The sequence below is a fragment of the Bombina bombina genome, chromosome 7 (assembly GCF_027579735.1).
Source record: "Bombina bombina isolate aBomBom1 chromosome 7, aBomBom1.pri, whole genome shotgun sequence".
Lineage (NCBI taxonomy): Eukaryota > Metazoa > Chordata > Amphibia > Anura > Bombinatoridae > Bombina > Bombina bombina.
This window is the reverse complement of record NC_069505.1, coordinates 542,394,134-542,416,655: the sequence shown is the minus strand read 5'-3', so window position 1 is coordinate 542,416,655 and position 22,522 is coordinate 542,394,134.

Below are 22,522 nucleotides of genomic sequence, written 5' to 3'. Positions count from 1 at the left end.
CCATGCTTGACTGTAGGCAACACACACTTGTCTTTGTACTCCTCATCTGGTTGCCACCACACACGTTTGACACCCTCTGAACCAAATAATTTTATCTTGGTCTCATCGGACCACAGGACATGGCTCCAGTAATCCATGTCCTTAGTATGCTTGTCATCAGCAAACTGTTTATGGGCTTTCTTGTGCATCATCTTTAGAAGAGGCTTCCTTCTGGGACGACAGTCATGCAGACCAATTTGATGCAGTGTGTGGCTTATGGTCTGAGCACTGACAGGCTTATCCCCCCACCCCTTAAACCTCTGCAGCAATGCTGGCCACACTCATACGTCTATTTCCCAAAGACAACCTCTGAATATGATGCTGAGCACGTTTACTCAACTTCTTTGGTCGACCATGGTGAGGCCTGTTCTGAGTGGAACCTGTCCTGTGAAACCGCTGTATGATCTTGCCCACCATGCTGCAGCTCAGCTTCAGGGTCTTGGCAATCTTCTTATAGCCTAGGCCAGTGATTTTAAACATTTTTTTTGCCGTGGCACACTTTTTTACATTAAAAAATCCTGCGGCACCACCATCCCAAAATTTTACAAAATCACACATTGTAGCCCAATACAGTATATATATATATATATATATATATATATATATATATATATATATATATATATATATATATATATATATATATATATATAAAAACATATATATACACATACATACATACACACTGTACTGTGCTGTCATGCCATGCCTCCTACAAACTATACATGACATATTGACATTCATTCACAAACAATCATAGTGAGTGTCTGTGAATGAATGTCAATGTCATGTTTGTAAATGATGCCTGATGAGCCTGCCACATACCTCCCAATATTTCAAAATTTGAAAGACGGACACCCCCCACACTGTTGTCAGTCTGCTGTGGCACACCTGAGGATCTCTCACGGCACACTAGTGTGCCACGGCACACTGGTTGAAAAACACTGGCCTAGGCCATCTTTATGTAGAGCAACAATTCTTTTTTTTTTAATCCTCAGAGAGTTCTTTGCCATGAGGTGCCATGTTGAACTTCCAGTGACCAGAATGAGAGAGTGTGAGAGCGATAACACCAAATTTAACACATCTGCTCCTGTTAGGCATTGTTTTCAGGAGGGGGGTGTCAGTTCAGAACTGGGCATCGGGAACACCGTACCAACTGGAAATTAATACATTATTTGTTCAGGATATCCATGAGAATAGATTTCAGACCACACAGCTATGATTTCAAAAGCTATTCTGTTTATTGCAAGTTGAAAGGCACGTCTTATAGCCAACAGTTATAGCATATGGGGTTAACAAGTGACATATTCATAACTACATCATCTTACATAGTATTTCTGCAAGAACAAAGAAACTCATTTAAAATATAATTGGAAGGAAAGGAGTGTTAGGGAGTCATTTCTACAGAAATACCTAACTTCAGATAACAGTAAATCTGGACCTCATAGCCCAGCACAAATCAAGGCCGTTTGACATCTTGTAGAGATAACAATGCATCCAATCACATCGTCAGGGTCATTCTCAGGGCTATTCTAGCTATGCAAGTCTCCCTAACATCAGCATATTTCTCACTACATAATAACTGCTATAATAAAAGATTATTGAGACAAGATGGATGCCAAAGACAAAATGGCGCTGGTCATGCTAACAATTCCTAACATACCACCCTTTTATTCTAACAGAATAACACAAAAATAGAAAGGCGCAGAAAATGAGGAAAGCCTTTAACAACAATATGAGCCTAATACTACGGTAACAGGACTCTATGTGAGAATACTATAGGGAAAAATATTCACATATCGTGGTATAATTTTATAGGCCAATAAGGCACAATTTGTCACTGCACATAGGTGCGGCCTCTCCAATACTCTGTCTACCTCCCAGCATCCCCAAACTACCGGTCTACCTGCACAAAGACTCAACCAGCCCCCCATCTACCCCCAAACAACGCTGCATCTTTATTTCTCCACCTGCATTTCTAGTACCCCCCCAATATGTCCAACAGTTCTTTGCTCTATACACTCTCCACAGTGAAGCATGACATGGGAACAGCACAAATGTCTCTAGGTGGCCTCTGATCACTTTAAGAACAGTCTTTGTCCTCTTAGAGCACTCCACCTTCCTCAGATACTTTGCTTTAACACAGTTCATTTGCAGTAGGGGTGCTTATCCAGTGTTCTTCCGCAGGGAGATGCTAGAAGTCTGATGGTTTGTTCATGGGGTAGACAAGGTAGCTAGTGGATCCCCATATCAAGCAGACACTCGAATCAGAAGGAGTCTAAGAAGGAAACAAAACAGCACAAGATGAGTACACACCCCGATACAATCACAATTATGTCCAAATAAAACTTCTTTCATCTTTTTTTTAAGCATCACAATTCCTTTAGCTTAACTCATCCTATGTCATTTAAAACCAAAAAAACATTGTTGATATATAATACAAACTAAATACATTGATACTTTTACAGAGAATAACTTACAGCTTCTCTATACATTTTAAATGATACTTCATGAATACTAAGCAAGTGAAAACTTCTAGACTCCATCAAGAGGCTGAATGGCTATGCTAAAACTTATGCTAATGCCTGCCCTGTAACAAAAATGAAAAAAATATATATATATTTTCTTAAAAAAATTAATCTCTTTACACTGTCACTTTGAACTACTAAAAATAAAAGAACCTAGTGTTGCTTTATTCTGCACAGCTACTATCTATAATGTTTATAATTCTCCAACTATGATCCTAATAGTCAACAATCTCATCTGATATAAACACTGCTAGTTTACTAATTATTTTATGCAACCTACATTCTCTCACACTCCTGTATGAGGAAAGAATACAATCATAACATTATTTAATACTACAAAATCTCTTAAAGGTAAACACATCTTTATGGTAAAATAATTCCTTTCATTGACAAACCTCTGGAACTACAAATTTCAAATTGCAGATACTATACCAATTAATAAAAGGGAAACAAACTACATTTGCTTTCATAAACTATAATTATGCTACTCCCTAAACAAATATTTCTCTGTATATATTTTTTTTTTTATATATTTTTATTGAAAATCCATGAAGGGTACAGAAAAAAATAACAAAGGAAATAATCGAGGGGGGGGGGGGGTATTACAACACAACTTTACATATTTGGGGGTAATAGATACAAGTTTTGAACTAATAAAGTAATAACAAATAAATTTCCTTCTGGATTATAAACCAGCCAGTTTAGCACGGTCTTACTTAAAAAGAATTAATGACATATCAATCCCCCAGACCCCGTCCCTTCCTCTATAACACATAAAGCAATTAATTCCTCCCTAAGTGGATGAGATTTCTTGTTACATACTGTGCGAAAAGCATACAATGGAGGACAGGGGGAAAAGAAAAGAGGAAAAAGAAGAGAGAAGAAGAAAAAAAAAATATTATATTATCCTCAGCCTTCTCTTATTCTTAACTTAATATACCTGGGGTAATTCATTTCTTAGTATGGCGTTCATTACATACTCTGTAGATTTGAGTGGGTAAATAATTTTCTTTTGCATATCCATTGAATGTGAATATATAAATATTTCCCATTTTTTAAAGAATCTTTCAACTTTTGATTTTATCTATCTCCAGCATTGTTCTATCGTTATTTGTTTAAAAATCTGATTATTTACTTCGGCTATAGCAGGCGTTTTTTTCTATATCCATGTTTCAATAATAAAAACCTAGCCACCCCAATAGCTAATTCAATAAATTCCTTATTATTAACCTTTTTTTTATCCAGAGGGAACAAAAAAAATACAAGATCTCGATAAATTTTCATCTCTGTTTTTAATATCCTAGATAGCCAGATGCTCATTTTGTTCCAGTATTGTCTGACTAATGTAAATTCCCAAAAATAATGCACAATATCAGCCCCCCTGCTACCACATTTGACACATTTATCTTGAGTTTTGCTATTCCATCTTGCCATAGCAGAGGGAGTAAGATATATTTGATTTATTATATTAATGTGTGCTTCTCTAAAATTGGTAGAGATGAAGATCTTATTAATTCTAATAATGCTATTCTTTATATATTCTTCAATACATTCTGTTAATCTCTTCAGATGCCATTTCTTGATAATCAATTGCAGATTTATGTTGCCCTCCTGTCTTAATGACTCCTTGTACCATTTTTTTATAGAAAAATGTTCCATCTTGCATAAATCCAAAATATGAGTAAGTGAAGGCCAGTCCCATTCTTTATTTTGAATATGTAATAATTTGTTGACAAGGTCTCTTAATTGTAAGTAGGCAAAGAAATCTTTCCTGGGGAGGTTGAATTCACATCTTAGCTCTTCAAATGTTTTAATCTGTGCTATATCTAATGTGAAGTTGATCATTTGACTAATACTTATTAGACCCTTTCTTTTCCATCTATGAAATACTGCAGATTTTAATGCTTCTGGGAACGGGGGATAGCTAGTTATTGTTAAAAAATTAGATACTGTAAAATTAACTTTTAGTTTCTTACAGTATTGTTGCCAAGCTTTTATAATACCAATATATGAACTGAAGTTTTTGATATTCTGTGGGATATCTTTAATTTGCATATGTAATAGCGCTTTTAGTATATAGGGTTTCGCAATCTCTTCTTCTAGTAGTTTATCTGTAAAATATTCTTTGTCTATCAACCATTCAGCTGCTATTTTAACCAGGCATGCTAGATTATAATTCCAATGTCTGGTAATGCATAGCCCCCATATTCTTTTGAGTATGATAGTATTTTTAATGAGATTTTTCTCCTTTTCTTTCCCCATAAAAATTATGTTATATTTTTATTAAACAATGTGGTATCTGCCTTCTGTCATGATCCGGTGTACATGCGCTCAGGAAACAGACCCTCGGGGCAGTGGTAGGGATTTGAAGACACCGACCCCTGACCCGGGGAAGAGTATCCTGGACGTGGATAGATGATATTCTGTGATTCATAGTTGCTAGAAGTTATTGAAGAATTAATGGAGGGTGCAATATTTACAATATATTCTGGCTTCACTGTGAGTTATAATTAGTTAACAGGAGTAGCTGCAGGATTCAATGAGAGAAATATATAGCAATGTTCAGGCTCCAGAGTAAACAGGTAGAAGTTTGATACTTAGATGCAAACTAAGGTTTGTTGTAGGTTCACAGTACATAATATTTTATAAGGTTGTATGTCAGGGTTAAACACAGCAGCACAAGTGATAAACAAGTTGCAAGTCTTAGGCATTAATTACTGTTTTGTGCATTTATATGCAAACCAAGGTTTGTTGCAGGTTCACAGTTCATAATATTATGTAAAGCTGTATATCAATATAATCAGAACAGCACAAGTGATAGACAAGTTACAAGTCGCAGGCATTAATTACTATTTGATCAAACTAGGTTTGTTGCAGGTTATTTCAGCAATGACAACTAGAAGCAGAGAAATAGTTATAAAGTTCTGAGTAAGATGATGTTATTGTAATTAGAGAGTGATGGTAAGCAAAAGCATAGTTGATTTATAATAAAGTTCAGAGATTGTTAAGTAGCTGTGTCCAGGAAACAGAATGGAGATATTTTTGATACTTGCGGTTTGATGATATTTAGCATAGGTAATAGAAAATGCTGTATCTTGGAATAGTTGGTAAGTTCAAGCAGAAAACTGACACAAGCCTCTGTTGTTCAGGATCACACTTCAATGTTAATGCAAAGCACATTATACCTGAGAAGGCTTAAAAAGAGGCTGAGGTAAACAGGTGCATGAATGATTAATCAGGCAGGCAAGCAAGCTGAATGTGAATACTGCCCAAATGCAGCAGTCAGAGAAGGAAGTCTTAAAGGGATAGTGACATTAGGCTGAGATATGTTACAGATCGTCCTCCTCAAAGGCGACCTCCGGGCGCCCAACACAATCCAAAAGGAGAGAGAACAAAAATGATATGGAGAACCGGTAGTAGGTGTATGGAGGTAGTGAGTCCAATCGGAAATCAAGAAAGGAGGGTTTGAGATCTCTTGAAAAAGTTGAATGACGAAGTAAAGGCCATGTAATTCAGGTACCAAAAGATCTTGACAATGATGAGAGCAAAACTTGAAGTCAACTTTTTTGTAGTCATCGTGAGAATGCATGAACGTAACATACAATGAGCTTCCTACCACAGAATCATCCTGAGGGTAGATAGGCAGATGTTCTTCATAATAGATGACCATGTACATAGCCAATGAAAAGGCAGCCAGTCCTAGAGATATGAATAGGCTTTCCTTAGCTTCAGAAATAGAGATGCAGCATTCTGGATTGATAACCAGATTAACCACCTTTGGGTCAGAGATTTGAGTATCCTCAGAATTAACCTTTTGGCTGAGGATTAGATATACTCCAAAAGAAAAAGCTATAGCCACTTCTAACGCAATAGTAGGATATAGGAGTGTAGAGTGCAAGATTTGTCCAGTTCTTGCCATCTTCTAATTCAATATGAAATGTCTCCTTACTGGATTCAGAATCAAAAGTGTCCTCACTAAGAACAGGTATATGAATGCCCGCACCAGGGCAAGGTTCAGGAATACCCACATCAGGGCAAGGTACATGAATATCCTCAATAGGATCAAGTGAAGGAATGCCCTCACCAGGGCAAGGTTCAGGAATACCCACATCTGGGCAAGGTTCAGGAATATCCTCAGTAGGATCGGGTGAAGGAATGCCCATGCCAGGGCAAGTTTCAACTATAGAAAAAGATAAAGAACCCACTTTAGAGCCAGGAACCATACTCTCTTCTGAGCAGAGGGCAAGGCTTTCTTCAGGGTTCACAAACAAAGAATTTACAAGACCCACTTTAGAGCCAAGAACCATACTCGCTTCTGAGCAGAGGGCATGGCTATCTTCAGGATCAAGTATTATTACACCCATTTATGGGTTAAACAAAGGAATACCCATACCAGGGTCAAAAACAGGAGAGTTCACCTTGATGCCAGGTTTAGTGGTATCATCATGGAAAACAGGGACAGGATTGGCCACTGGGGAATCTTCTTGAAGAACTTTTGTACAAGTTTCAGGGTCAAGAATGTCCACTTGCGAACTTGGTTCAATGTTGTCCTCACAGGATTCAGTATCAGGAATTCCTGTACAGGAAACTGATGTAGTAGAAAATGTAGGTTGGTGCAAAGTATCTCCCAAGGGAAACAATTTCTTAGATGCAGTAACAGAAGAATTTTGAGAAGGTGAAGTGTACTGAAATATGCCACACTCAGGTAGATGTGGAGGAATTGTGACACAAGATTTTGACTGAGAAGTTGTCTGGGGTTCAGCAGGCATACTTATTTGAGTTTGAATATCAGAGCTAAATTCTCCAGGGACTATCTCTGATAAACTGTTAGATTGTATATCTGGAACAAAATTATCTTTTGTTTCTAGCACAGGATTTATAGACATTGAGGCAGCATGAGTAGGATGCAAGAAATCAATAGTTGGAAACAGTTTTTGTAGTTGTTGTAGAGTCTGAGAAGAGATACCATTAGATGCTTTAAGAACAGACAGATGGTGACTAGAGACAACATTCAGCTTGGTGTTGACAGTGTCATGAGGCAAGAGAGGGTCTGACACAACAGAAACTGAAACAGGAGATTCAGGCTGAGCTTCCTCTTTGCACTTTTGATTTTCTGTAGGCAGAAAGACTTTCTTCTTCTTCTTTTTCTTAGAGAGCTTAGATAACTGATATTTCTTCCCAGTATGAGGCTTCTTAGGTTGCTGCCATTGTGGCTTGTAGTACCTTATATCAGGTTGAGAACATAAATCCTCTTCATCACTGGATGCATAATTCTGATGTAATAAATCTGCATAGTAGTTTAGGGGACCTTTTCTCCAAACAGCAGTCTGTAAACCAGATGTCTTTTCTTCCGGCTCTGAATCTGTCCAATCTAACGATTCCATGGGAATATCAGAAATAGGAAGATCAGTATTTCCATGAGAGGTTTCATGATGGGAGCTGTCTGTATCATCCATATTGTAAATATAACAACCAAGGATGTCATTATAGCAAATAGGTTGAGGTTTTGTCTGAGTTTGTGGCGAATTAAAGTTGCGCTCATACCAGTCTAATGCCAATTCAGCTGGATCTGTGAAGTCATTCTCCTTGTTGACATATTCAGACTCAGAATCAGTATCATCAGGATAGGAATCACAAACAGGAGGAGTAGATGGTATTCTGGAACAGTAGTCCTGTCTCTTTAAATCTTTAAAGGTCTGATTTTTTTCTGCTGAATCTATGAATGCATCCTCTTCAGTTACATAGTCAGACTCAGAATCAGTTTCACCAAAATGGAAATCACGAACATGAGGAACAGATGACATTTTAGAAAAGTGGTTCTGTCTCTTTAAATCTTTAAAGATCTGATTTTTTTCTGCTGAATCGATGGATACATTCTCTTCATTTTCATAGTCAGATTCAGAATCAGTTTCACCAAAATGGTAATCACGAACATGAGGAACAGATGACATTTTAGAAAAGTGGTTCTGTCTCTTTAAATCTTTAAAGATCTGAATTTTTTCTGCTGAAGCTATGGTTAAATCCTGTTCATTTTCATAGTCAGATTCAGGATCAATTTCACCAAAATGGTAAACACGTACATGAGTAGAGGACAGCCTAGAATAGGAGTACTGTGTCTTTAAATTTTTAAAAGTATGAAAATCTTCTGTTTTTCCTTTAGGGATTGCTTGGGTCTGAGATATGTTGTAATTTTTTATTTTCCTTTGAGGGTCAGTGCATCCACTACCACTGCGGATCCCTTTTTTAGGCATTAACATTCTGTCATGATCCGGTGTACATGCGCTCAAGAAACAGACCCTCGGGGCAGTGGTAGGGATTTGAAGACACCGACTCCTGACCCGGGGAAGAGTATCCTGGACGTGGATAAATGATATTCTGTGATTCATAGTTGCTAGAAGTTATTGAAGAATTAATGGAGGGTGCAATATTTGTTTACAATATATTCTGGCTTCACTGTGAGTTATAATTAGTTAACAGGAGTAGCTGCAGGATTCAATGAGAGAAATATATAGCAGAGAAGGAAGTCTTAAAGGGATAGTGACATTAGGCTGAGATATGTTACACCTTCTTTAAAAGAAGAGGTAAGTTCTGTAATTTATAAAGGATCTTAGGGAAGATAATCATTTTAATTAATCCACTCTTTCCTGATAATGTTAATGGTAAATGTTTCCAAGCATTTAGCTGGAGATATATTTTCTGGAGAATTGGAGTTAGATTTAAATCATACCAACATTTTGGGTTCTTACTTAGATTGATGCCTAGATACGTAATTTGATCTACGACTTTGAACAGAATTTTATACGAGCCCTTATATTTATTAAGCCATAAAAATTCCGATTTATTGACGTTGACTTTGTATCCTGAGAAAGAACTATAATAATTCTATTATTTCCATTAATTTTTGGGATATTATACTTACTATTTCTTAGAAAAATCAGTATATCTTCCGCATATAGTAAAACTTTTTCTTCTATATTTTTACATAGGACCCCTTGCAACACCTGGCGAATTTTAATCGCTAGAGACTCAATCGATAAATTAAATAAAAATGGAGATAGGGGGCAACCTTGTCTGGTACCTCTTTCCAATGTTATTTCTGCTGATTCTATCCCATTCACCGAGATTGTAGAAACCGGATTATTATAAATTGTTTTGATAAAGTTCGCGAATGGTCCTGAAAAAACAAATTTAAGCAAAGACATAAAAAGATGATCCAATTGTACTTCGTCAAATGCTTTTTTAGCATCTAAAGCTACTATAGCTGCATTATGATTAAATTTATAAAATTTCTCAGTTTGACTTGATATTTCTTTAAAATATTCAATAATAATGCATGCTTTTCGGATATTTACTACAGAGCTTCTACCATTCATAGAACACTCCTGATTAGGATGTATAATATTACCCATGATATTTTTTAATCTTTCTGCGACTATAGTAGCCAAAATCTTATAGTCTACATTAAGTAGAGAGATTGGCCTGTATGAGTCTACCCTCTCAGGATCCCTTCCTTTTTTAAAAATCATAATTGTGACTGCTCTAGTAAAATTCCTTGACATTGCACCATTCTCTATATAATAGTAATTGAATAATCTAGTCAAATGTGGTACAATTTCTTTATTTAATATTTTATAAAATTCGGCTGGGAGCTGGTCTGGTCCGGGGGCTTTGTTTAATTTAGATTTATTTATTGTTCCCTCTACTTCCTCCTCTGTAATTAGTGAGTTAATGTTTCAATTTCATCTGCTGACAAATTAGGGGTTACAATAGTTTCCCAGAATAATTCCTTATTAACAGTGTCTACCTCACATGCACTGTAAAATTTTTGGAATTTTTGATGAAAACCTAGTTAATCTCTACAGGGTTGTGTAGGAGTGTGTCGGCTACTCTTATTGCAGATATTATATTATTTTTCTTTTCAGACTTCACTAATCTAGCTAAATAGCTACCTGTTTTATTCCCAAATGTCATATATTTTGCCTTCTTTTTAAGATCCTCTCTTGTAGCTTCTCGTAAATAGAATAGATCTCTCTCCCGTTTCGCCTGGGTATATTTTGACCAATTATTCTTTGAAGCACACTGAAGATATCTATTAAACATATTGGTTATTTGATTAGTGAGTTGCTTTTCTCTCTCCTTTCTTTTTTTCCTAAATATAATCATAAAACTTACTATTTCTCCCCTTAGTACAGCTTTTGCTGTTTCCCACAGAATTTCTAATCTATCTTCATATTCTCTATTTAGATTGAGAAAGATATGCAATTTTTCTTTTAACATGGCTACGAAGGATGAGTTTTTTAACATATATTTGGGGAAATAAAAGGAGTTTCTTTTATGGCTACAAGTTTTTATATCATCTAATAAAAATTCTAGTGTAATAGGTGCGTGATCAGAGATTGCGAAGTCCTTTATATCAGCCTTAGATTCTATTTTAAGAATAGAATCAGCTACTAAAAAATAGTCAATCCTAAAGAGTGATAATAATGATTTAGATAGACATGTAAATCTTTTAACATCTGGGTACTGGACTCGCCAAATATCAGATACTTTAAGTGTTTTTTTAAATGTGTGTAAAATTCTCATTTCCTTGGCTATTGTATAGTCCTTCCCTCTACCCTTTGTACTGTTCCTATCTATTGGAAATTTAGGCGTTAGATTGAAGTCTCCGGCTATTATTAAATTTTTTTCCTTTCTGTGCATGGTGTGGCAAATATTTCTTTTACCCAATTAATTTCCAATTTAGCTAATTCCACTGAGGATACTCTAACCTCTTGCAGGAATGCAATATCAGTATTACGTTTTTTAAGATGTTTGATAATTATCTTTCTTTTGATCGGAGAAACAATTCCCCCAACATTCCATGATGTAAAATGGATTGACTGTTTTAAACCAGTAACCATATTATTGTTCTAGAAATTTATTGGTGGTATAACAAGCTTAGTTTCTCCTATTACTATTATTATATCTATATATAGAGAGAGGGCTGAGGGGGGAAAAAAGGGAAAGAAAAGCTAAGAAAACAACAAAGAAAGGGAAATACAAATCATTTAGCACCATCTGAGTATGTATCATCATAAGTTTCATGATTTTTTAGCAAGATACTGTTTAGCTTCTTCACTGTTCTGGAAAGATTTAAAACCTTCCTTGTCCCCTATCTTTAATATGGCAGGATAGACTACAAACGCTTGTATTCCTTTTTGGATAAATTGTGAGCACAAGTGGGACATCACTTTCGTTTTATTAGAGGTTTCCAAAGAAAAATCCGGAAAGATAAGAATCATCCTATCCTCCAGCATTAACAGTTCTGAGAGGTTTTTTAAAGTGTTTTAAGATTTCTAATTTATCTTTATAATTTAGAAATTTAGCTATTACAGGTCTGGAGAAAGACCTATTTGGGCGATCTTCTGTCACTAACTGTTTGTTGGAACCTAATCTGTGGGCTCTTTCAACTATAATTTCTGACCCATCCCTTAGCATTCCTAACCGTTTTGAGATTTCCTTTGTGATTAATGCTTCTAGATCTGAATTTGCAAATTTTTCTGGTATGCCTATAAATCTTAAGTTGTTCCTTCTTGATCTGTCTTCTGCGGAGTCAACTCTCTCTTGTAATTTTGTGATTTGCACTGAGAGTGTCTCAATTATATTACTTTTAATACTCAATTAATCCTCTAAATCAGAGATTCGATTTTCTGCCTCTCCTAACCTCAGGTTAAATTGTTTTACTTCATTTGAAACCACTGAAAGTTCTAATCTTAATGTGTCAAACTGGGGCATCATCAGGGCTGATATCTGATTTATCAGCAATTGTGTATCTATATTGACATGCGTTGCGCTCAAACTTTCCGTGCTCTCTTGTGCTTGTTCATTAGCATTTTTGTTCATGTTTCTCTCTCTATTTTTAGCTGCCATAGTTATTGATGATTTATCTTTTAAATTATGGACGAATCTGTCCATTTAAATTGATCGACTCCCCTTGGGTGAGGATTGGCTGTGTATGTAAGGGAGAGGGGTGAGTGTTTGTTAAAAAACAAGTGAAAAAGTGAAAAAAGAGGGAGGGGAATCCCCTGGAGAGGGAAAAAAAAAAGAAAGAAAAAAATAAATAAATTAGCGAGTGGAGACTAATTGAAGGTCAGCAGACAACCTCTGAACAGCGTGTCTAAAGTAGTGAATCTCAGTGTCTATTAGTGATGGGTGATTTTACAATTCCTCTAGAGGAAAGTGTGAAAAAAAATGTGTGGAGAAGAAGAAAAACGAAAAAAAAAGTGTGCACACTATTGCAGTGAAGGAGAATCCTTATATCTTTTAAGCACCAATTACTGTTGTGTTGTTTTAATAGTAAAGTAGGCAAATCTACTAATAGCTAACCTTAGCTCTTGCAATCTAGGCCTTAATTTCTTATGGTCATATAACAAAATCACCTTACAATAAATATTTGGCCTAAAAGTCTAAGCCTATGCACAGGTTAAGATACGGTAGTTGTCAACCTCTGTATAACCTTTTTCATATATTTACACTATCTCAATATAATACATGAGATTGGCATAGCATATTATGTAGAAAATAAATCACACAATCTGTGAAGCCTCTAGAATAAATTTACAATATAGCAAACCCTTATGTAGAGACCAAGCATATAGCGAAAATATATATAAAAGTATTGCAATTCTTCTATCTATTCAGAGCAGGTTTATCTTAAAGGCTAGGCCTACTGGTAGGTAAACCATAATGAGTCAAGTCTAGATCCTATTTTTCTTGTTTGTATATAGCAGAATCACTTAACAGTCAAGATTAGACCTTTGGTTCAGAAATCTATACTCAGTTTAGAATAAGATAACACGCATAAACTAACCAACTTCTTTACACCACTATAATGAGAACCTTTAAAGCCCAGTCATCATATTACCAATTCTTTTTGTTTAGTTCTATTATCAGTCAGCAATTATATCTAGAACACTGTTCAAAATATTAACCATAAACATCAACATAAAAATATATTTCTATGCATAATATATAGATAACTGTAGAATTTTACTGCAAAGACTTTTTAGACTATAAAGCATTATTCCAGTGTTGTGTGCTCTCTATCTTAGCTGTAACTTCAGAGGCTTATCTATCAATAACATTTTTTGTAGCTTCCTGCATCAAGCAGGCCTATGGTCATCTTTTTCACTGGGTTCTATCAGTCCCAAAGAAGGTTTAAGCTTATACAATTAAATCCTTGTGCGCCCAGACTTAGGGGCTAAGAAATTTGAATGTCCAGTTTATGGAACTTCTTCTTTTTTAGTACAGAAGACTTCAACAATTATTGAGACATTTATCCTTTTATATTTCCTGATATTGATTATATACAAAGCAGGTTTCACAGTCTCAGTTAAGAGAGTTCCTATAAAAGTCACACACACAGCTCTATAGGCTTTTCCTGCATTCCTCGCTTCTTATTTTTGCTTTCCTTCCTTAGCCACTGTGCTAAATACTGTGTATTTTAAAGTTCCTTGCAGGGTATATATATGCAACAAGAATATGAAGAGAGGAAGAAAACAGCCACCATTAAATAAGTGTAAGCCTCTTCACTGGGACTTTTGTAGAAGCTGAGTACTGTTCTGTAATACTGAACCATTTAAGACTCCAACAAATGCTAACACAGTTCAGGTTTTAGCACATTTTATTAGCGTGCCAGCAGGATAACAGCACAAATTTGTACAAGAGTCTTTAAGGAAGGATTTGCTGATTTGCTCTTATAAAGTGTGCAGCTTCACTGGGGTCTATAAAGCAACCATACTTTCCACACTCATTTTGTGCAATTTATGCCACCAGACGTCCATGCAACACTTAACCCCTGCAACCTCCTCTTTCTTTACTGCTAGAAAAAACTAGCCTTATCCTTAACAGCCTTGTTTTATGCAGATTAACATACTGTCTGGCGCTTCTTTTACCATAGCCAGTAAACCGAGAATGTCCCCTTTTATTTATAAAATTCACCCAGACTTTAAGCTTTACCCCTTATGGTGGGCAAACAGGGACTATATTCCAGAATCAGAAGGAGAAAACACTTATCTTTATTTGCAGCATTCATGTGCTTGTTTCCAGCATGTTCCTCCCCATCAGTATCGGTCAGAAGGTGCTGCCTCAGCTATGAAGCTTTCAATGCACCTGACAGGCTCGGCGTAGTATCAGTATACGCTTGTTCGTGTGCGACTTTCAGCATGTGCTTCTCAGCACCGGCACCCGGTCTCTAATGGTGCTCCAGGCTGGGTTGTGGCACTTACTCCCGGCTCCAGTAATGGCCAAGGGCTTGAAACTGGCGGTTTGGTTTTTCCTCGGTCCGCACGACACATTCGGGCTCTGCTTGCCGTGAGTCCCGCCCACCGACCTGATCATATTTCTCTGTATAATTAATATAAACTTCTAGCTGAGATATGTCCTCATTGCGTTCCATAGGGTGGAGGGTCTAAAATATTCTGATATATTGCAGCATTTTCTTTAAACTATAAAGGTGCAAACATACTTTCTATACTCAGTGGGCCATTCAATAGGTTATAATACTGCAAGGTTTAGAGTTACGCTTATCTAAAGGGTTACTTTGTACATACTTTGTACATAAATTGCAATGTGAAATAATACCAATAAGGCATGCTTCTCTGTAGACAAAACTATATGACTTCTTATAACTAATATTATCAACAAAAATAACACAAATACAAGAGCATATAAAACAAGCAATATAAGTAAACAAGTTGAAACAATACTCCCCTAATTTAATTGGTTGACTCTGTAACAGCGTAACAGGTCCTCAATATCAACCGGCAAGGCACAGTCCAGAGAAGGATAGTCTTTATGTTCTGACGACACACATCAGAGGAAACAGTCATGGATTACCCAGAGTCCAATTCTGGGGCTGGTACCAGCATGCAAAGCAAAGAATGAATCCAAAGATAGTTCAGCAACTTTTACTGCAGTATGGTGGTTAAAACAAGCTTGACAAAAGGTCTTTTATCTTCATTTTTTTTCTCCCTTTAAAAGGTTTTCTTGCATTCAATCTTCAATCTTTTGGAGAGTGCACTATGGAATTTTATCTGTACAGATTTTGCCTGAATATGAGAAACTCAAAAATAATTCAGTTAGTGTTTTTAATCTCTGGATACAGCTTCATGATCTCATCCTGCAAATACAAATATTGTGTTAAGAACAAAATAGAAAAATAAAAACATTTTAGGTTCACTTTCTTACTTAAAATAATAATCACCTAAATCACATAAAGATACTCATCAATACTCATCTATACTTCCCCCTTGTTTGCGTGTAACATCCCATGTGGCACACAAACACAATATAACAATAAACTAAAAGACAAATCATGCACTCCTACTCATGCATGCAGTTTACTATTCATATCATCATAGAAACATAGAAACATAGATATTGACGGCAGATAAGAGCCATAGGCCCAGCAAGTCTGCCCGACCTTACCTAAGGCAAAATCAAATACACCTCAACATGCAATATTCCATTCATACAGCACGCTTCAAGTCACAAAAAATAAACATAACATTCTCTTAGAAAACACTTAAAACCAATTGTCCATTTCACAAAACAAAACATTAACAGCAAACACAAACTTTTAACAACCAGAATCAACCTGAAATTCAAAACATATACTTACATTCACTAAAACACAGCACTCACAAAACACTACAAATAATTAAAATCCTATAACAATCATCTATACCCTGGTTCTGCAAATTCTACCATGCACAATACTATGAGATCATACTAGTAATATAATTACTTCAGATGATCAATAAACTCCAGTTGCATATTTACAAATAAAAATCCCTAACCATAAGTTTACAAAGAAACACACAAAATCATGTGTAGCACAAATAATTTGTGAAAAACTCTAGAATCCAGTCTATACTTTTACATAACCAAAATTTTTATAAATACACAATTATTGGATTTAACTGTGTTTGATAATTTGTTATTCACCATTTTGCAGCTCTCTAGCCAAATATAACCAGTGTATATAACAAAAAAAAGAGCTTTCTACAAAAGAATAATAATAATAATAATAATAATAATTTACACGAATAGATTAAGGACAGTTTGTGTAAACAAATTCCCCTTTAAATTGTTCCCAATGATCCATTGGCCTTACTTAAAATAAAAAATGTATGCTGACGTTCATTAAATAGCCCATGGAAACACAGCCAGCATAAAAAACACACTCACAGTGGGGTGCAGGCTAGTTAAAGGGACATTTTACCCAAATTAAAAAAATATCTTTAATTGAAACTGCTGACACAGTTAAATATACTAGTGTTAGGCTTACACTAAACCTCATTGCCTTCTCTGTAAATATTTCTTAAAATCTCAGATTTTATATCAGTTTGCCTGTATCCCTTTAAATATTTTCTCTCCTCTCTTTTTTTCCTTCTACGCTAGTCTCACAGATCGCAACACCAAGATTGTAGACCATTTATCAGTTCAGCTTGCATTACAGAGAGAATTAAGTTACACTGCGTAAATATCTGCTATCTAAATGGCAGATTTAAAAAGAATCATACGAAAAAAGGTCTCAATAAATATATTTTGCAAACTGCTAATACAGTGCTATTGCTACTCATTAACTCCTTTCACATGAGTGAACTGGTCCTTTAAATAATAAAATGACAATTTTGCATTACTCTGTCTAAGCCCTGAGCTCCGGTTTTACCAACAAATGTAACACAATAAAATATACTTATTACCTGATATTCAACCCATTGCAATAACTGTGTATTGAAAGCACAAAACTAGCTACTTAATATACACAAACAAACTCATAAATACTATTCAGCTTGTATAACAAGCCATTAAAAATACCTTAATATCAAAACTATGTTACAGTGTACTGTCCTCTTTTCCACTAATGTTGTGCACAAATCTTGCAAATACAATGTTAATCTTTTTCATTTACCTGAACATGACCAAAGGTCACTCAATCATCCGCACATTCACAAATCCCTTAATTAGTTCACTTGCAAAAAAAATATATTTATATGCCGCAACAGGTGGACAGTTTTTTTTATTTGCATACAACAATTATCACTTAAAACTAAAAACTGCTATAAATAACACACATACTTAAAGGGTCAGTAAACCTCAAAAATAATGTTATATAATTCTGCACATAGTGCAGAATTATATAACATTATATTAGCCTTATCTGTATAAAACGTAATATTCCCTTTGAATTTAAAAAAAAAAAACGTCTGTTTTACAGACCTGCTCTCTGTGCTCTTCTGAGCGGGTCTGTTTTATTCACACAGCGCATCGGGCCAGCTCAGCTGTATAGTCACAGCCCGGCCTGACCGCGCCATAACACTAAGTGCAGCTCGCTCCTGCTCTGTCTGACAGCAGGAGCGAGCTGCACTGTGTATAATGGCGCTATAACAATCAAACTTCAAATACCTCATTACAACATCTGATTTCTTAGCTAATAAACTAGCTTAAATAATTATCATACAGAAAGAAAAATGCACCAAGGTCATTTTTACAGCAATACACACACACAAACTCATCTCATCTCGCATACCAGAAATTCACTCCCTTTTTTTTCTTCCTATCCTTCTCAAGAAAACATATATTTCATCACATACCAAAGACATATAAAAATACAATAAGATTAACTTTCCACCACATTTAAAATGTATTTGAAAGTGTCCGAATTTGCAAGGAATGGCCATTTTCCCCACAAATTGAGAAAAACACATTTCAAACAGGATCAAACATCCTCTGTTTTTCAGTTCTTTTTTTTTTTTTTAAGCAACTCTTTTACACGTGATAACAGACACAGTGAAAATCAACAGACCATCACACACGACACATCAAATGCACAAAATCTACGTTTTGTTACTGCAAACAAAGAAAGAAAGAGTTTTACAAACGGAGCTGCTGTAACAGTTTTTTTTTCTGTTCTCTGAATATGTGATCTGTGTGTGCGCTCGGTGGCCCCCTTCTTTGCCCTCAACATTCTTTAGCACAGAGTTTTCTCTTTGAATCTACACAGCAGTGCTTGCTTACTGACAGTTTTTTTTTCTTTATGATCCCCCTCCCTTTCTCGAGTGGATGTTTCTGCCTGAAATGTTTCTGTCCTTAACAGAAACTGTTGACCCTTTTGTAGACATTAAAAATGCAATAACCGACATATTTTCTAAGCACAGCACAGCACAATTGTATAGCAATAAAAGTAAGCAAGCAAACAAATAGTATTTTTATTTCCAGTGATAGGTAACAAAAAGTCTACTATAGGAGTGGATATGGACAACTTCAACACAAGTGGGACTCAAACCCACTTATCACAAAGCAATGCCAACTTGCCCGGGGGACTGATAACCTCCGTCAACTGCATGCTAATTTTTATCTTGCACGCTACACCAGACAGGACTACAATGCCTGTCGCAAACTAGCACAGGACTATTAACCTGTCTAGAGCGATTATCACAAGTCCCGATAGGACTAAGAACCTCCGCACAACCCTGCACTCAACTGCAGGAATCCCTTAACCCTTTATCATATATAACCAACATCTATTACAAAAATAAATTTAGGTTCAGATTCACAGAGGCAAAAGAAGAGTAAAAAACACTCATCTACTCACCCCATGTGAATCCCACGAGCTGACACCAGAAACTGTTAGGCATTGTTTTCAGGAGGGGGGTGTCAGTTCAGAACTGGGCATCGGGCACACCGTACCAACTGTAAATTAATACATTATTTGTTCAGGATATCCATGAGAATAGATTTCAGACCACGCAGCTATGATTCCAAAAGCTATTCTGTTTATTGCAAGTTAAAAGGCACGTCTTATAGCCAACAGTTACAGCATATGGGGTTAACAAGTGACGTATTCATAACTACATCATCTTACATAGTATTTCTGCAAGAACAAAGAAACTCATTTAAAATATAATTGGAAGAAAAGGAGTGTTAGGGAGTAATTTTTAACAGAAATACCTAACTTCAGATAACAGTAAATCTGGACCTCATAGCCCAGCACAAATCAAGGCAGTTTGACATCTTGTAGAGATAACAATGCATCCAAGCACATCGTCAGGGTCATTATCAGGGCTATTCTAGCTATGCAAGTCTCCCTAACATCAGCATATTTCTCACTACATAATAACTGCTATAATAAAAGATTATTGAGACAAGATGGATGCCAACGACAAAATGGCGCTGGTCATGCTAACAATTCCTAACAGCTCCCCATTTACACCGGAGACCTTGTAACACTAATGAGTCACATGACACCAGGGAGGGAAAATGGCTAATTGGGCCCAATTTGGACATTTCCACTTAGGGATGTACTGAATTTTGTTGCCAATGGTTTAGACATTAATAATGGCTGTGGGTTGAGTTATTTTGAGAGGTTATTGGGAGGGGTGTACTCACTTTTGTGAGATACTGTATACATATATATAAAAATAAATATAAATATAAATATATATATATATATATATATACTCCAATTTTAATTGGCTTAAGCATGTGTTCAGTTAGAAACCGGTAGTGCATTGCTGCTCATTCAACAAATGATAACAAGAGAATGAAGAAGTAGTAGACGAAAAAATACAAGTTATTTAATATTTCATCTTCTACCTTAATCATGAAAGAACATGAGTCGTGTGCTATAAGGAACATTTATTTTAATACATATTTTTAAAGATATATTTCAAACAAGTTTTAAAGTAAATAATATTAAGACACCCAAAATAAACATCTTTTGGATGAATGAAATGAATAAATATAGCATGAAATAAATGAACATATGTACAATATATTTACAAGATTAGTGGCCAAATACTGCATGAATATAATCTGATCTAGCTTGCACTAAGGGGCAACATTATCATCATACACAACATCCAAGTTAAAAATATCTACATCTGGCGTGGTTAAGGCTATATGTTATGAAGCATGTAACATATCAGGAAAATCTGTGACACTTTTTTGGTGCGTATTGAAGTACTCCACCGGAGCCGTTCAGACATCTGAATCGGCTCTTCAATACCCAAAATGTGTGCTCTATCACACATCTAGTAGATATGTGAGCCTCATTATAGTGCACTTGTTATTAACAGGTGTGAAAAGCCATGGGAGACATGAATAGCCTGAATCTCCTACGTGCAAGAAATAGACAATATATTTTAACAATATGAATGAAATAATCTTATAATATACATGTATGAATATTTGTAATAGACATTTACCTAGTAGAATTCCCTCTGGCATTTGTCCATCCTGAAAGCGGTCATAGAAGGCCACATTCCTCAGGATAAAGGAGTCATGGGTGGAACTTGGGATTCTGGACCAGATGCTCATAATCCTTAATTTGGCATATTTTCACTTGTATATTCAGAGAGTGATTCTGTTTATGGTCACGATATGGCTACTCTCTTCCCTTGGGAGACTGCACAGATATATGGGTGCAATCAATTGCACCCAATATGTTTGGAATCCTAGCAATCAAGTAGAATTGTACCTTTACACAATGCCAATCCTCTGATGTATGAGAAAAATGTGCATGATGCACTAGCCTTTGGTGCAAGGCATTTAGAACCACATTTAAATGCCTGGAGAAAGAAGCCTGACTCATCCCAACAGCTAGACGGGTCACTGCTTGGAATTATCCTGTTGCCAGGAAATAGAGGACAGACAGGAGTTTGACCATCCCAGGGATTGCCCTTGTCCTCACTGTTAGTGGTTCCAGGGAGTCTATTATTTCCTGATAGAGTCTCTCTATTGAAACCCTATTCATCCTGAATCTACGGATAACTTCCTTATCACTCAGGGCATGCAGGCCTATCCTGGGTAAGAATAACCTGGGTACTCTTTTGCCTCTTTCATGATGCTCATCTAGGTACACCAACCTCCTTCTCCTGCTTCATTGTTGGGTCGCAAATGCAAATAAATTTAGCATCTCCATCTCACAAACCAAAATGCATACACCAACCTTTCTGTGTTATTAGACACTCCCTTTATAATGCAAGTAACATCCATTTCCATAGACAAGAATGACAGGTTTATCAGCTGGAAATGCAGGTGGAAGCACTATATTTATTGCTGAAATTAAAGTAATTACTTTGGCGTCACAAATTACAATTAAAGTAAAGAGATTGATTACTGCATCGTGGAAAGAGCATCTGTATATTTATAGAAATGCTAATATCCATATTACTGAATATCAATTTTATATATATATTTTATTTTTTAATATTATAGAGGTAACTCATCGTATGGAACTACCTCCAACATCATCTATATCCTCTCAAGGTAAGAAAATTAAAACAATTTTATGATTTAAAATGTGCTCCCTTAAAAGGACAGTCAATGCCATAATTTTTTTTATATATCTTTATTTATCATACCGCAATACAGGATATTTACAGAAATTAGCAACGTCGAGTAGAGAGACACACAAGACCTCTAAGACAAAAGAAAAAGCTGGTTTCTATTCAAAACATATATTCCTTATTATTGCATTTTACTGTTTATCTAATACCACATAAACAACAACAACAACAAAAAAAGAAGGGGGGACCCCGAAATAACAAAACAAAACACAACAAACATAATTACATAGAACCTCCCTTCTCCCTCATCTCTCCGTATCCTCTACCTCATTGTTGGTGAGAAGCCAGGAGTTGGGTAAATGACCGGCAAGCATTTGTAATTGAACATATGCCGATTTCATAAATGGTTTAACTATGGTACTTTGAACAACAAATGGAAGAGATAGAATAAACACTTCCCAGTGCTTAAAAAACAATGCTATTCGGTCATCAGTTATATTTTGTAAATTATATTGTTCAAGCAAACATTGAGAAGCCAACGCAATGCAAAGTTCTTTCAAGGTGGGAACTGTTTTAGCCTTCCATGTTCTTAGGATCGAATTTCTGCCAAGAAATATAATT